We start from the raw sequence: 14,409 nt of genomic DNA, 5'->3' as shown, positions 1-14,409 counted from the left end.
AGTGGATGTGTTTTGTGTTCGGAGTTGAAGTTGATTTGATTTTTAGATGCACAGAAGAAAAATACACGCGATGGCATAATTAAACCTCTGCCCATGTTTGAGAATATACAGTACATATATGTTATAGTGGTGGATGACAGGAAGATTTATAACTCAAAGCATGTTCCCCTCCCCCTTGTCCTGAACTTAATTAAGGGAATCAGCACCCATGTGAGGATGAAGACGTTATGGAGCATACATAGTGTGCCGTGCCATGTGGGCTGCCATGATGAAAAGCATCTATAAAATCCCTTTGGGATTCACACATAAAGAAGAGAAATGTTTTGTAATTGGTTAGATAAGATGTGTTTTATGTAAGGGAGAGCATACATGCTAATGCTATGTTAGTACTTCCCTCCGAGGACACACCACAGTGGAAAGCCTTGTGTTAAAGGATCAGTGTGTGTGAACACAAGAGCAAGTGTGGGCTTATGTGTGCCTGTGTGTATATGTTTAAAAACAAGAAAGAGAAAGAAAATAGGGTTTTGACGGTCTTCACGGATGAGGGGCATGTGGGGGATTGATGCTAATAAAATGAAGTGATGAGACAGATAAAGTGCAGTGATGCAGCAGAGAGGAAATGGATTTTGAGGAATATAATGGAAAATGAGAGGGAACATGAGAGAACATGGAGGAGATGAAGATTAATGGAAACAGTCAGCAGAAGAGTTAAAAAGGAGTAAGTGACAGACAGATGTGTTGACAGAGAGTGACACAAGGGATCTCAAGAGGAGAAGACGGGGAGAGGAGGGTTGGCAGGTTAACTGAGGGTTGGCAGGAAATAGTGTGGTTGGGTGGTGAGAATGGCAGAAAGGGAGGGTGAAGGAAAGATGGACCTTGTGGACCATTGGACTTGCAGCTGAGTCATGGAGCATGAAAAAAGAGAAATTATAAGTGTTCCCTATACTTTTTAAATAATTCAAAATAATTGTATCTTACATAGTTTTATGTGTATGTTTTTTTTTTCTGTTCCAACTGGTCTTGCGCGCTTTTTTTGCCACACAGGATTTAGTAAAGTAAAAGTATGAAGTGAAGTGGAGTCTCAGTGGACCAGTGTATGTCAATGAGGTGCTTAAGCTTTCTGCTTGCATCCTACACTGGTAAGTTCAGCTTCATTATTGGCCCGTCAGTACAGAGCAACCCAGCCTCACGGCGGTTTGTGATGGCAACACGAAAAGGAATCTATTAGATCGTGATACTATCGTGATGTCACGTTTTTTAAACTAATGTGTTTTAATAGGAAGCCTCTTTCGTGGTTACAGAACGATTCTTTCTGCCAGTCAGGCTGAAGCAGAGAAGCTGTTTGCAGCTTTGCTATTATTGGTTGGCTTTTTTTTTTTTAGCCCAACAGTTATTATTTTGGTCTATTTTGGCAAGGGAAGCTGGTTTGCTTTGTTGTTTGTTGATATTTTAAAAACTATAACGCTACATCTGTCAAAATTTATTTAGATTTTTATTTAACTTTTTTTTAATAACATTATTTCGGTCTTATTACCGGTGAAATAGTCACAGTATTCTGTAAGACAGGACACTACGATGCGGGCGCATACCAATCCCATATCCCACAATGCAATGCGGACATTCATATCAGAGAATCTGACAGTGATCAGTGGGTCTTTAACAACAATATTGCTTCAATGTCCTACATATTTAATCAGTGGTTGTGTCACCAGCATCAACACGTTGCTCAGTTTTTTCCAGTAAGTTATGCCCCGTAATAACGTTTAAAAAAGTAAGTAATGTAATAATTACCACTCGGTTGATGGGAAAGATACAAATACATAACATTTGTAACACAGAGGCAACCCTGCGGTCATGCTCAACGAGTACTCTACAAGTGAATCCTGTTTAATGGAGGGTAGGATTCTGGATAAATAGCCTCCAGGTGAATAGGAGGGGAGGAGGCACCAGCACATGAACAGCTCACGCGGAGACTGAAGGCAGGACACATTCAGAAACCCGTATCTCACTCAAAACAGCATTTATAGTTTTTTTTCCCAGTTTGTATGCATGTGGAAGCACCAAAGACACAAAATAATACCCTAAATCCCAGAAAAAAGTGAATTTTTCATAATAGGGGCACTTTAAAAACCAGCCTCTTTCAACAGAACACTACAAAAAAACTGCTGCTAATTGCTAATCTTGAGGATGGCATATTACCTGGACATCTTTTCATCTTTTCATTTCAGTTTGCACGCTTTTCTATTTTGCACTACTAGTAATCATTAAAAAATTTTTGTTTTGTTGTTGATGTTTGTATATTGTTATTGCGATTTGTTACTGAATACTACAATACTGTCATCAATATGTTGCAAAATGTCCCCAATTTAGTTGTCATTTTGTTTAATTTCAGTGAAAAGAATGTAAGGTTCCTGTTATTAGACAATACTGTCTCAGATTTGACCTACTAAGGACAGGTCTACGGACAAAAGAACACATGCACACTAATATACTGCTGATGATATGTTATTTATTTGTTTTTTATGTATTTGCACATTTTAGAACCCTGGAGAAGTATGCTGGTTTTGAGAAACCAAGTGAAGAAGCACTATTACAGTAAGATACCGTTCAGTCAGTACACAAAATCCTAGAGGTCAGTGGAGAGGCCGAGGATTTAAAGGTGCTCTGAGCGATGTTGGGTGACGTTACTTCTAGTTGACGTTCAAAGTATTTTCAAACAAAACAAGACTAGCTCGCCCCTCTGTCCTCCTCATCCCGTCCCCTCCCTTCAGTGCTTCTGCGCACTGACCCCCCCAACCCCCACCCCCAAATCCTTGTTGTCGGTTATTGGCTGGAACATTGTATGCTTTTGTAGTGCAGGTGGGCACAGGTTTTTTTTGTTGCTGTTTGTAGACCCTAGGCTACATCCAAACCTGGATAACATTATAATCATGTATATAGGAACATGATAAATAAGTACTTTACTCTATGCTCCATGCACTGCAAACGTCATATCTCAAATGTAATCAAAAAGAATTTGTAATCTGATTCTATGATGCCTCAGTGAAAGTAATTTAGAAATTCATTAGCACTCAGGGTTATGAGTCAACATGGGTGTTGGGAATGTGAGGTGAAATTAGATGTGGAGTTAAAGATAGAGTGAGAGAGAGTAGGGACGTGGTAGTTCTGTAACATGTAAACACATGTAGGGACGCACGCAGCACCCACGCACGCACGCACGCACGCACAAACACACGCACACGCACACGCACGCACACGCACACACACACACACACACTTATATAAAGCTAATGCATTCACACGGTACAAGAAATGCTCCCACTGATTTAGATTTAGTTGTATAAAAGCATAATTTGACACAATGCTTCTTGTCTTCTGATAAGACCCATCTGCACTCCCACAAAAGCAAACAAACCAAAAGCTTCATAAGATGATGCATGTAGACTGGCATTTAAAATGTTTAATATACAGTTCATCTAGTATCAAATCTCTAATCAGAAGTGCAATTACAAAGAATGTTGCTAAATATTAGAAAGACATATCAACACACGTCCATGTCTGTGTGGGAAAAGATTTTTGGCGTAGCCCAGAGGTTTTCAAGCTGTGAGGAGGGAGAGACGTGAGGCAAAGATACTGCCAGAAGAAAAAGGGACCAGTGCATGATGGTGTTTTGAAAAAAAGTTATTGTAGTTTAGCCCGTCAATTTGTATCAAACATTGCTCTCCTTCTCTGAGTCATAACTACATGATACACATCTTTGTTAGATTCAGTGTGACTTACATTTCCGGAGGATAATATTTTCTCTGATGTCCATCCCGAATATATGAATAGATCTGCTTAGACATCCGGAAAACTGAAAACAAAAACAAATCTAAACTTTCTGGAGACCCAAAATTGATCTAAGAGTAAAAGTCTTAGGACCTGTCAGATCAGATAGTATACAAGCCTGGCTTCTATCTCTATGGAACTGTTTTTAACCTTTTTTTCCAACGTGCCCAAAGGATGTCATAAATTCCACTCTAGTTTGCGGCAGTCTTATTTGTGTCTGGAACATCTCTGACCAGAGGATCTCTAGTCTTAGCTAAAGCCCATGCATTGATATCACTACCAGGCCAAATGTCATAATACATTATATGAAAACATTTGAACTGTCTCTTTGAATGTGGAGGGTTCTTAACTCACTCACCCCGCAGGTACAGCATTTTGAGTTTGCCTTTCTCATCCTAGAATAAACATTCCTTTTTTGGACTGATCTGGTGAACACAGAGGAATTATTGTCCAAAACAATTGGTAAATAAAAAACAAAAGTATCACACAGTGATAATCAACAACCAGACCCTTATGTCAGCTCAGTTACCAGCCTCCCGTCCCTTCTTTTCACACTCAGGAGGAAGAAGTAAAGAAGTGCTTCAGCTGACATTACTGTTGGGAAACCTAACGTGTGTCAGTGTCACGCCACAGCAGGAGGCATCACAGCCAGCACTACTGCAAATACTCCACTTCAGGCATCACAGGACCGAAAGCTGCCAGACATGTATGTCATTGATACATTTGGCGCCTGTGATTGCACTTTGTCTGTTACCAGGAGGCAGAATGCATTTCCCCTGTGGCATTATTACAATGTGATCAGAATTGCTGTCAGACCTTCCCTTGAGACCTTCCTCTGTAAACACCTCAATCACAGATTGAATGATAATCTACACCTTATAAAACACACCACAAGAAAGACTGAACCTTCCTGTGGCTAGAGAGCTGAAAGACATAATAAGAGACTATTTTCACCATTGTTTTGATTTGTTGTAGCAGCTAATGCCAAAAACAATATGTTCAAATGACAAAACCCTCGAGCTGCAGTAGCAAATCATGTCTGGAGCAAAGAAGGAAGTAGTGTGAAATGGTTACTTTATAGAGTGCACTGAGGAAGGAGGTAGGAGTTTGTTACTACAAAACATTTGATTTTAACAAAGGAGCTCACTGTTCATTTCTTATTACCTAGTTTCTTTTAACATGGTCAGGTGGTTATCATGGGGGGGGGGGGGGGGGGGGGGGGGGGGGGGGGGGGCGGCAATAGCTCAGTCCGTAGGGAGTTGTGTTGGGAACCAGAGGGTCGCTGGTCCAAAGTACGGAGTGTGGATGTTTAGCTGGAGAGATGCCACTTAACCTCCTGGGCACTGCCAGGTGCTCTTGCACGACTAAAACAACCTTTAAACGCACACAGGTTCCACCAAAACAAGTTTCTACCCAAGGTTATTTTGCAGAGGCACCGTTGCTCCGTTAGCGCTTAGCGCCACCAAAGACAATTGTGATTGGTTTAAAGGAATGCCAATAAACCTGTGGCTGTTTTTCTCCCATTCGGGACTGCTGTGTGGACTCGCCAGAAGACCTGGCACCACGAGGCTAAGGGGAATGTAGGATTTGATTTGACTTTTTCAAGGATACATGTTTAGTGAAAAGGATCTGTTAGTGTCTGTTAGAGGCTTTATTTTTTAAGATGTTCCTGAGACCTAAACATTTAATCCAGTTAAACTTTTCAGACTAATATACTGTGAGGAATGTCAGTTTAGTGTACAAGGTCTGTAAAGGTCAACATGTGAATATTTACTTTTCTTTCAAGGAAATCAAGCGAACTTCTGTGACCAGTTTCTTCAACTGTCTCTTTGTGTATTTCTTTTTTTCATTTAATTTGATTCACATTTCAATATCATATTATTAATAATAAATTGAATTCAAATAGCGTTTTTTACAAACTCAAAGTTGCTTTGAAGATTAAGACACAATTTCAAAAGGTACAATGTTCGTGTAAAGGACGCACAAAAGGGAACAAACAAATAAGTATTTATAATAGTTGGTGGACTAGTTACCCCAGAATAGGTGACTGTGCACAGGGTACAGAGCACCGTGAGGTCCTGGTCATTTTGGCGAGATTACGGTTAGATTTAGGCAAGAAAAAGTGAGTGTGATGCGGTGACGAAAGTTAAATTTAATCACCAGTACAACTAGTTAAGTTTAGGAAAAAAATTGTCTTTTGTATTAAAACACAAAAATATGCATCTACTGGGTGAAAGTCTTTTGTTATCCCGTATGTTAACGCCCACCCATCCTCCCCGACCACCTCCCTACGCGGCCAGCTGCGTTCTACATTATACAGCAGCAGTCAATGTGGTGCACACAGCAAAAAAAAGTGTGTAAATCATACAAATTACAGTGCTTAACTTTTTGTAGCTTTTCGAACAAATAGATCAGGTGTGGTAAGAAAAGGTCTGCCTGTCTTAGATGATATTCAGAGGACTGAATGAAGAAAAAAAATTATATTCCCATTGGTTTGTGAATCCTCAATAGGATTCCACAGTGTTACAATACTGGTCCTCATCATGTTAATATCAAAAGTTAATATTTCCAATTTTTTATTTCATGTCATGTTTTGCTGGAACCTAAATACAAGAAAATGTATTTTCATTGAAGCTCCAGCATTTGCAGGCTTTTACTTTTGCATTCAAGTCTGTGAGTAGCCTGTTGTGTTGAGTTGTAAGATTACTGCTCTGCCAGACACAAAATCAAATTAGACTAATATCCTGTGTGTGAGTGGGAGGCGCATTCATAACTTGGGAGATAGGATCTTAATGTTTAAAGAGAACTACTGGGTAGTGCAATTTTGTCCACTATAGCATGTAGAATGGTGGAACAACTTATTGTTTGTTTTTAAGATGTATACCCAGGGGCTACAGAAGACCATTCTTAGGTTCATGAAAAGACAGAATGCAGGGGATATTTTTAAGCGAGACATAACATTAGACCAAGTATAACAGCAAAACAGAGGCTAATTCATGAAACTGAGAAAAATATTATGTACAATCAGTGATAATTAATTATTTAACAAAATGTATTTTAATGTTATAACAGTTAAACATGAGCAGCCCTGCTACTAAAACCACAGTGACTTAACTTGATTATTTTACTTATGGTAATACAAAACTTCCATTGTAACCAATCTTTTGAATACATTTTGTCAGGGTTTGCTGCCTGTGTACACAAGGAAATTTATCAAATGTACATTTGCACAGCTGTGTTTACACAGCAAAGTCAGTCATTATCTGCCTCATCTGAGTACATTATATCTCTCTCAATCAAATATACTGACAATGCAGACATTGAATGATGGGATTATTGTCCTTCTCCAGCTATTAGAGTGCAGGTATTTATGCACTGTTCTTATAATGACTGCCGTTTGTTTTCAGATTTTGACCGACCGTCAACTTAGGTTTTGTGTAACCATGACCGCGATCGATTGACAAAGTGCTCTTTTTAAACCAAACCATAACTGTACCCTGACAATTTTGCTTTGCGGTTTGAACCCTAATTAGCACATGTTTTAAATGGCCATAATCAGACAACTTCTGTTTTATCATATTGGTATAGGCAAGGCAAGGCAAGGCAAGGCAGCTTTATTTGTATAGCACATTTCAGAGACAGGGCATTCAAAGTGCTTTACACAAAATCATTAAAACAGATAAAACACAAGTAAAACAGTTAAAAGTCATAAGCTAAAAATCAATAAGACACATGAATAGACAGTTAAAAACAAAATAGAAACATTAGGACACATAAAACACAGAATAAAAGTTACAGTGCAGCATAAGAAAGAAATGAGCATTAATTTAAAGAAAGGCAGCATCAAAAAGAAAGGTCTTCAGCCTTGATTTAAAAGGCTGAGAGTAGCAGCGGTCTACAGGTTTCTGGGAGTTTATTCCAGATATGAGGAGCAGAAACTGAAAGCTGCTTCACCCTGTTTGTTCTGACTCTGGGGACAGAAAGTAGACCTGTTCCAGATGACCTGAGAGGTGGTGGGGGGGTCATAGTGTAGTAGCAGATCAGAAATGTATTGGACCTAAACCGTTAAGGGATTATAAAATAGCAAGAGTACTTTGAAATCAATCTTTGAGACTGGAAGCCAGTGTAAAGACTCAGAACGGAGTGATGTGATCCAGTTCTTGTCTTAGTGAGGACTCAAGGAGCGCGTTCAGAATCAGCTGCAGCTGTCTGATTGATTTTTTAGGGAGACCTGTAAAGACCCCGTACAGTAGTCAAGTCTACTGAAGATGAAAGCATGGACAGTTTTTCCAAGTCCTGTTGACACATAGTCCTTTAACCTTGATATGTTCTTTAGGTGATAGTAGGCTGACTTTGTAATTGTCTTAATGTGGCTGTTAAGTTCAGGTCTGAGTCCATGACTACACCAAGATTCTGGCATTGTCTGGTGTTTTTTAACATTGTTGTTTGAAGCTGAGCGCAGACTTTTAAAGTTCCCTCTTTTTTCAAAAACAACTACCTCAGTTTTTCCTTATTATTTTCAGAAAGTTCTGGCACATCCAGTCGTTAATTGTTTGATGCAGTTAGTCAGTTTTGTATTTGACTATAGTCCCCTGGCGATAAGGTTATGTAAATTGTGTGTAGCAGCATAACTATGGTAACTTATTTTGTTTTTCTCCATATCTGAGCAGTGGAAGCATGTAGATGTTAACAGAAGAGGCCCCAGAATGGAGCTTTCGGAACTCCGCACGTCCTATTGTACCTCAGAGTATAATTACCTATTGACACAAAGTAATCCCTATTCTTTAGGTAGGATTCAAACCAGTTTAGTACTACGCAGAAAGTCTACCAGTTTTCCAATCGGTTCTAGTAATATGTCATGGTCGACCGTGTCAAATGCAGCATGAGACAAGTAAACTAAGATTAAAATTTTGCCACTATCTGTGTTAAGGTGGATGTCATTAAAGACTTTGACAAGAGCCGTTTCAGTGCTGTGGTGTGGTCGGAAACCGACTGAAAGGTATCAAAACTGTTGCTTAGTGCAAGAAATGGTTGAGTTGTTGAAAGAACTACTTTTTCAATGATTTTACTTAAAAACGGAAGGTTTGATATTGGCCTATAGTTGCTCATTAGTGACTTGTCTAGGTTGCTTTTTTTAAAAGTGGCTTGATTACTGCAGTTTTCAGGGCCTGTGGAAAGATACCTGAAAGAAGAGATGGTGTTCACAATCTGTAGAAGATCAGAAGTCAAACAATTGGAAACATTTTTGAAAAGTCCCGTTGGTGAATATCAAGGCAACAGGTCGAGGTTTTCAGATGTTGAATAATGTCCTCCAGTGTGTTGGTTGATTGTGTGAAATTCTGTCATATTGGAACTAGTTTTGCTGAACACTGTGACAACACATATCCTGAACTTGATAGGAGGCACTGACTGTTTGTCTAATCTTCTGAATTTGTCTTTGAAGAAGGAGGCAAAGTCATTGCAGGCCTTGGTAGATAAAAGTTCAGATGCTACTGGTACTGGAGGGTTTGTTACCTATCAACAGTAGCAAACAAGCACGTGAATTATTATGTTTCTAGAGATAATATCAGAGAAGAAGGACCTTCTTGCATCCCTTAGTTCCAAATTATAAATGCGAAGTCTCTCTTTATAGGTGTTATAATGGACCAGGAGATTTGTTTTTCGCCAACTTCGTTCAGCTTTCCTACACTCTCTTTTCTGTTCTCACCAGTAGGACATTTCTCCATGGAGATCTTTTTACAAGAGACAACTTTGACCTTAGTGGGAGCAATGGCATCAATAAATTGTAATTTTACAGTTGAAATTGTCTACAAGCTCACTGACTGATAGCCACGAGAGGGCGGGTGGTGGGAGAGAAAAGCTGAATAAATGTTTCACTGGTGTTTTCAGTGATATACCGTTTTGATTATCTTTGTTGGACACTTTTGGGCACAGAGATAGTGCCGTTAAGGAAAACACAGGAATGATCAGAGAGAGCAACGTCAGTAACCACAACCTTGGAAATGTTCAGACCCTTTGAGACAATCAAGTCAGAGTGTGTCCCTTATTGTGATTGGGCTCCGTCATTTGCTGAGTCAGCCATAGTTCTCAAAAACACAACACAGTCTTTGGTCCCCTGTCCTGGGGGTTGTCAACATGAATGTTAAAATCACCCGCAATGTACACAATCAAAGTTAATACAGATTAAGACAGCAGTTCAGTGAAGTCATCAATGAAGGTTGCACATATTAGGTGGCCTGTAGTTATTTAAACATCGCTTGAGGGGAAGATCTTAATTGAAGAGCCACATATCAAAGAAGCAAACTTTCCATAACATATTTGCGTACAGTGGAATGAGTCATTAAGCAAAATGGCGAATCCACCTCCTTTCTTATTCACTCTATTCTCACTCATAAAACTGAAGTTAGGGGGAGCTGACTCGATGAGAACAGCAGGGCTGGTTATGGTCTAACCAGGTTTCAGTAAAAACATAAAATCTAGATTGTGTTTGATAAAAAATCATTGATTAAAAGGATTTTCCTGCCAAAGACCGACGTTCAGTAAGGCTAGGTTAGTGTGTTTTCATTTTGGGACAGGCTGTAGCTGACGAGGAATGGATGCTAAATTTGCTAAGTTTGCAGTTAAGTGCTTATTCACATTCTTTTCCTATTACCTATCACAACATAATTGAGGAAGAGTTGATCCACAGGGCCGGGCTTGTCTTGGAAAAAGTCATGAGTGTCTCTAGCCTGGAGCCAAGGCCCGGCACATATCAGGTCATGCTTACTGGATTTTGCACACAAAAAAAAAATCCTTATCAGTCTGAGTGGAAAGAGTTTGTTTACTTCCTGGCAGAGGAGCCCGGCGTTTTACTATTAACCGGGGTTGAACCCGGCGTTTTATTTTTGCCAGGGGTTGAGAGATGGGGGAAGGAAGGGGTGTAAATTTGGTTCCAGCATCTACCAGGTGATTCATGTGGTCAGTGAACTCCAACATGGGGGTAGGGGAAAGAGGGGAAAGGGTGAGTGGAGACAGCGATGGCTCCTCAAAGGATTCGGGGTTGGTAAGAGTGTTAGAGGGGTGCTGGATGGGTGAAAAGAGGAGTTGAGGTTTTGTATCTCTGCTCTGTGGTGTCCCAGGGTCAAATCTTTGCTCAGGTGGGGGCTGTGGTGGATCACTGCCACACTTTGTTGTGTCTTCCTTTTGTTTTGATTCGTCTTGTCTCGTGTCCTTGGCAGATGTGTAGCGCAGAAAGTAAAGCAGATTAGAGGTGAACAGCTTTACTCCTGGCTTGTTAAGGGAAAGTCTATCTGCTTTAAAAAGATGTCTGCGCTCCCAGAAAATGTTTAAATTGTCAATGAACTGCAGAGAGTGGACGGTACATTCAGTTGAAAGCCATTTGTTTAGTGCCAACAGTCGGCTGAATCTCTCATCTCCTCTTCTGACTGACGGTATAGGGCACCTGATAAACCATTTGCGTTTAGAGAGACTGACGGTGTCCAGCAGTTCCTTAAAGTCCAGTCTCTGCAATTCAGACTGTTGCTTACAACATCATTTGACCCTATATGCAGAATAATGTTCTTCACAGTTGGGTGTTCTGCTATGATAGCTGGGATTTTTGGGTAAAGTCAGACACCATGTCGGAAAACAGAGTGTTTTGGTGTTTTTACTGTTTTTTAAATCTTTTATAGCAGAGTCACCCAATCAGGGTTTGAGGCCCAGTTGTGCTTTTACTTTTGAATTGCTCTCAGTCTTACCCTGCTGTGTGGCGATGAAACGCAGTCCCGGTCATCAGATGACTGTCCAGCGTCTTGAGCAGAGGAGCAAATCTGTTACCAGTTGCACACAGGTTGTTGGGGGGGCATTTTGTTGCTTATTTCCTTTTGCAGCTGTCCACGGCTGTGTCCTACTAGGTGAGGGGTTGAAGAGGCGCTCTGCCGGAAGATAATGCAGGCCAGCGGTCATATCACAAATCTCAGGGCGCTGTGCCCGCCCGTTAGTCGTCCTCCCATTTCCCAGGAGAATGATTTACTCTTAGGCTTCGCACCCAAAGAGTTCCAGGGAGGACGCACTTGTTGATTTGTTCCGTTCTACAGCCTCCTGTTCTTTTTGTAGCTTCGTTGGTGCTAATTAGCTGTGTGTTAGCATGCTTTTGTCCATGTTATGGGTCCATGGTAAAGTGGTGTCATTTCCACAAGATCCGTTAACTTCCACGTTCACTTCTAGAGGTAAACTTGGTTTCCAGAAGTGCAATCTTCTGAAGGAGTTTGTAGTAGTCATCCACGGAGAAAGGAGGATCTTGCTGTAATTAGCTTTAGCTACAGTCACTGTAGGACAGGCTTGAGCTATTGGGAGCACACTCACGCAGGAAATGTTAAAATATGGCAATAGCCTACTGTGTCTACAAAAAGTATAGTCCAGTTATTTATAAGGATCAAGAGCCGCTGCTCATAGTTTTCTCTCAGAGGAAAAGCAAGATTATCAGCAAAAATATGCAAGCAGAGGCAGGAGCAAGCAGCAAAAGCGTCTGCACTGTAAGAAGCAGGAAGCAAGAAGAGTATAGTATAAGAACAATGACAAGCAAGTACCAACACATTTTGACCACTCACCAAAAATCAATAATGTGACCAGCTGATCCCGGCACTGAATGAGAGAAACTGATTTAATTAGCCATTTTCTCTCACCACTCTGCCTGCCAGTCATGTTTTGCTCTTTTGTTCTGCAGGTACTGGGAGGGTCGCCTGTACCCGGCCATCTGGGCGAGGCTTACAGAGTGCATAAAGGACTGCTCTCCTGGAAGTCTCACTCTCAGCTGGGCCTATTGCATCTTACAACACATGTCTTGTGTTTGGTTTGCTGCACCATCCAACGCGCATCACACCACTCATTCCCCCATCCACACACTTCAAACATGACTGATGTCTTTCACATTAACATACCCCATCATTAAGCTTATGTTTAGTTAGTTTAAATAAACTACCTTTTGACTGATATACTGTATATGTGTGTGACCTCCATTTTGTTGCCAGCCTTGAGCCAGGCGGTAACACCACATAAAACAGGGTTTAGCAGCAGATATTAATATTAATATTAATCTACACAATGCAAAGCATTCCAGATTATTGTGCAGACAGGAAGTTAAAAATAGTTTTTGCTTTTTTCACCCTGCCAAAACCGTTAAACAGTTGATAAAAGAGGCCATCTTTTCACATCAGTAGAAACACCAGTTAAGCTTGACTGTTAATCACACTTATTCATGATTGACATTAACTCAGCTTAGCTGCTGCAGTGCTGCTCACATTACCACAGTCTTCCCCATTATAAAATCTTGCTCTACCGCAGACCTGGCAGAGCGTCGATAAATATGGGGTTCAGCAGGGACATCTTGTTAAGGTGTATCAGCCATCATTTTGGTGAGTGTATCTTTTGGACATTCGATTTTCATTTCATAAACAGATAAACAAAAAACAAAGGGTTATTTGATTTTTGTTTAAAAATACAAAATTTAAAATTGAAATACAATCCGTTTTTTTCTTTTCACGGTCAAAATAGGATGAGAAATATTTAAAAATATGCTTTGATATTAATTTTCTATTTCATATAACAAAAAATAAAATCACTTGAAAATTCGTTTTTTCATTCAGAGACCGGATGTTATCATTTCCGATGCAACAGCGCCAGTTTACCAATGTTGCTTTCAGCACAGGCTAAAATGACTTTAAAACATAGATTTTTAATATTAATATTTACAGTCTATGCTTTGGAACCCTACTGTGACGATGCTTGAGCGGACTTTTATTTCAAAATGCCACGTTCATTTATTTCCCTCTCACTGCCTCCCTCCAACGCTCCGTGTTGCATAATGCCGGTACTCGCTTTTCAACTTTGACTGGAACTTCTATTTCATTTCTCAGATGTTTTGTTGCAATTTGTGGGAGATTCACTCCTTTTTTTTCTCTCAAAATGCTTGAACTATCTCCCCCCCCCGCTGCGAAACAACTTTGCAGCAAAAAGGATCGATACCAGCTCGAGAAATAATAGACTGTGAATAGTTCACAACTGTTGCCTTGGAATTTACTACATCCAGTGTTTAAAAAAGAGCCTTTTTTATTTCTGTTTTCTAGGGATTTTATTTTTTGTTATTTGAAATAGAAAATGAAAATCAAAGCATATTTTACATTTCTCTCATCCTCTTTTGACCATGAAAGGAAAAAATGCCTTGTATTTCAATTTTGTATTTTTAAACGAAAATCATACAACCATTTGTTTTTATTTTTTTAATACCTGTTTATGAAAGGAAAATTAAATGACCAAATGATACACTGACTACACCTGAATCTGCAGGGCCAATGAGGTAGGCCAGGTGTGCAAGAACAAAGTGAGTGGAAAAGGTGTCGAGCAGAAACAGAAATCACAGCAGATAGTTTTTCTTAATACATGCTCAATGAATTAAATCGGAAAAACAAGTTTTCTCTCCTCAGTTTGTTCAAGGTCATAGATGTTGTTGAATTCAGAATCAGAATCAGAATCAGCTTTATTTGCCAGATATGAGGACACATACGAGGATTTTTTCTTTGGAGCATTGTTGCTCACAATGTGCTT

Source organism: Etheostoma spectabile, chromosome 7, assembly GCF_008692095.1.
Source record: "Etheostoma spectabile isolate EspeVRDwgs_2016 chromosome 7, UIUC_Espe_1.0, whole genome shotgun sequence".
In the NCBI taxonomy this organism is placed as follows: Eukaryota; Metazoa; Chordata; class Actinopteri; order Perciformes; family Percidae; genus Etheostoma; species Etheostoma spectabile.
The sequence above is the reverse complement of the archived record's forward strand: the minus strand, read 5'-3'. Positions refer to the sequence as shown.